Source organism: Saccostrea cucullata, unplaced genomic scaffold (genome assembly GCF_032062105.1).
Source record: "Saccostrea cucullata isolate Sc308-1 unplaced genomic scaffold, CSIRO_AGI_Scuc_v1 ctg6099, whole genome shotgun sequence".
Lineage (NCBI taxonomy): Eukaryota > Metazoa > Mollusca > Bivalvia > Ostreida > Ostreidae > Saccostrea > Saccostrea cuccullata.
In genome coordinates this window covers 9199-12500 of record NW_026938549.1, presented here as the reverse complement: position 1 = coordinate 12500, position 3302 = coordinate 9199, and the positions used below count along the sequence as shown (strand labels likewise).

Below are 3302 nucleotides of genomic sequence, written 5' to 3'. Positions count from 1 at the left end.
CGGTTATGGGTACACTATCTACACGTATATATAAAGCCTAGCTTCGGGTATCTTTGAATTTTTTTTCCTAGTTTATAATTCTAATATCATAGCAAAAGTACAACAATAATCAAAATTCGTTGAAAGTATGTTCTTTTCCTTCAAATGAATACCAAGTACCTTTCTCGCGAAAATAAGATTTTGCGAAAATTTGATAATCTACAGTATAAAATAAAATAAATTCATTATTATAGAAACATTTTATTCCGTGGGTTCAATGATCGTGGGGGAAGCAAAATTGTACTCATTCATGGTGAATCAATTTCCTTTCTACAGTAAATTCAATGAATCAATATGTTTAACTTTCGGGTCGTGTGAACGTTCGGTTCGTGTAAATTATCAAGAAAGGACCACTAACGAATTCCACGGACATTGGTCCCCCACGAACAGTGATGATTCCAATGTTATCTGTACATCTGATTGCAATATAGAGGTATAATGATAGGTGTGACCTCTTAACAAGGGATTTTAATTCACCGTAGGCATCTCTTCTCACCTAGTGTTTTCAGGGGTACTTAATTTTGCCTTCTGTGCGATTCATTTTTTTACGGATATTTGAGGGAGTCATTACATCTGAGGCAGTTGTGATTTTTACATGTGTCAACTTTTTTTTAAAATTTTAATCATCATATTTCAAATTTATAATGGTGTCTTTCACTAATTAACAATTTTCAATTGCCAATGACTAATTGGCAATTGAAAATTGTAAATTAGTGAAAGACAATGGTTTATTGAAGATGACATATCAGTGGAGAAAATTTCCTTTATACACTGTTGATGCCTGTCCTGACAACAAAGCAAAATGGGATGCAGCTTCAAAGAGGTTGAACTGTACAATGAATTCAAAAGACTTCAAAAATAGATATCATTGTATGGCAACACGAGAACGAACACGATTGGTTGAGTTTTGTTATCCACTAACAAGGAGCATATTTGGAAAAGGTTTTCATCTTCAATATGATAAATAAAGATCTGTGCATTTTCCAAAGTATTATGAAAAAAATATTGAATTAACGTAAAAACATGATAACTTGTGAATATCAATAAATTTTTAACACGTATAATGCCTAAAACAGATTATTACTCAACGAATATTTTTAGAAAAAGGTGGTTTCACAATCAGGGTTACTATGCTTTTTGAATTCATTATGTCTTCATTTGCGATGCTATGTCTTTTATAATTGTAGGACAATGTATTATTTTTGATGCCTCCTTTGCTTTGGACAATTATACCTGTCTTCACTTCAATGATGGATGCCCGGATTCACATTATTATACAGATCATTTTTACAAATGTGAGTCTGTTATATATTTATCTTACGATTTCTCAAAATGTACTCGTATGGTATTCTTTCATTCATTTTGATCACTGTTTTAGAGTGAACTCTTGCACACTATTTTAAAGCAGTTCCCAAAACATTCTGAAACTCTTTTGAAGTGAGGATTGTTTGTTTACCGAATTTCGGCTATTGTGTCAGAGTTTATTGGAGAATGTACAGTGTTTTAGTGTAATATTGCCAGTTTGGGTGGGGTGGGGGTGGGGGCTCGCTATGGGGGGGGGGGGTACTCATCTTGATTATCGCCTTTGACGTTTTTAGCTCACCTGAGCTAAAACTGAGGGTCAAATTATGACCCCCGGGGGAAGGGCGGGGCCACAATGGGGACTCAAAATTTTACATAGAAATATATATTAGGAAAAATCTTTGAAAATCTTCTTCTCAAGAACCACTGGGCCAGAAAAGCTGAAACTTATGTGGAAGCATCCTTGTATAGTGTAAATTCTCAATTGTTCAAATCATGACCCCAGGGGAAGGGCGGGGCCACAATGGGGAATCAAAATTTTATATAAGAAATATATAGGAAAAATCTTTCAAAATCTTCTTCTCAAGAACCACTGGGCCAGAAAAGCTGAAACTTATGTGGAAGCATCCTGGGGTAGTGTAGATTTTAAATTGTTCAAACCATGACCTCCGGGGGAAGGGAGGGGCCACAATGGGGAATCAAAGTTTTACATAGAAATATATAGGAAAAATCTTTCAAAATCTTCTTCTCGAGAACCACTGTGCCAGAAAAGTTGAAACATGTGCACATGGGAGGAACCTGGGGTAGTGTAGATTTCAAAATGTCTAAATTATGACCAGTGGGGTAGGGTGGGGATGCATGATGTATTGCAAGGAGGAAATCTGGTAAAGAACAGAATGGTCAAAGCTTCAGGTGAGTGATGTGGCCCATGGGCCTCTTGTTATTTAAATAGATTGATAATTTTTTTTCTGAACCGATTTATCTGACCTTTTATTGAAATTTTGCAACTATTATATCTTAAACAATTGCATCATAGATAATTATATATTAATCAAATAATAAAACTTATCTCTGTCATACAGTAATTCTATTAACATTAAGATAAAAGATTATAACATTAATATCTATTTTATTTTTCAGATCCCAGTTGTTTTCAGATTGACCCAAACTCAAAATGCTTCTTATCCGATTTATTGTGCATCAAAAAGAATCGGTAATCCCCTAATAAACATTTTTTTTACTTAAGTGAATATTGAAACTGACTTAACAAATTTAAGCGTCTTCTTTCTTTTTCAGCATTACTACAGTGTTATATGAGGATTTAACGAACCGAAATCCGACGACAGATACACAGACTAGGTTAAATTTACGTTTGCGTCTTAGTAACTTCTGCTATCCTTTTAAGCATACTAGTTGGAATTATCATATATGTAAGAATCAAGTTATGCTTCAAAAAAGAGCGACAAGATCTGGAGAAAAATTAGGAAGCTATGAACCTATTGCCTAAAACATCAGCCCTCCCAATGTCCTGTATGTCACGACGGTGGAGAAGGGAACGAAGATGGGTAAAAATACAGTTTCTACATATTTGCATATATTTACATAATACTTTTGATAGCATATGTATCCAATTTTCTTTTGATGTGATATTATTTTGTCTTTTACGGTAATTATTCAAAAATAGAAAGTAATTTTTGGACCCACAAGAAAAGGTAATACAAGAAATGCAGAAAGCATTTAGTTGGAAATTCAAACGGAAGTACTTTTTTTCATCCTTACATTTATATGAAAAATGCTTATTTTTCCAAAAGAAATGATTGAAAAAAGTCTCAGCTGACTTTGGTTATAAAGCTGAATTGCTGCAGTTCCTATAGGAAATAGTATTGGTTGAACTCACTTAAATATGGTTCTGTTCTTTTGGATCAGAAAACCAGTTTTTCACACGAATAAAGACCTGTCTT

At 33.9% G+C, this 3302-nt stretch overlaps 1 long non-coding RNA gene across 1 annotated transcript; it reads left to right on the top strand.

The window, feature by feature from the left end:
- The first annotated feature begins 1258 nt into the window (after positions 1 to 1258).
- On the top strand, positions 1259 to 2698 carry LOC134250599 (uncharacterized). The gene is made up of 3 exons (XR_009988531.1): positions 1259 to 1334; positions 2482 to 2554; positions 2638 to 2698. It is a non-coding gene; the product is annotated as an uncharacterized LOC134250599 (long non-coding RNA).
- The last annotated feature ends 604 nt before the right edge of the window (positions 2699 to 3302 follow it).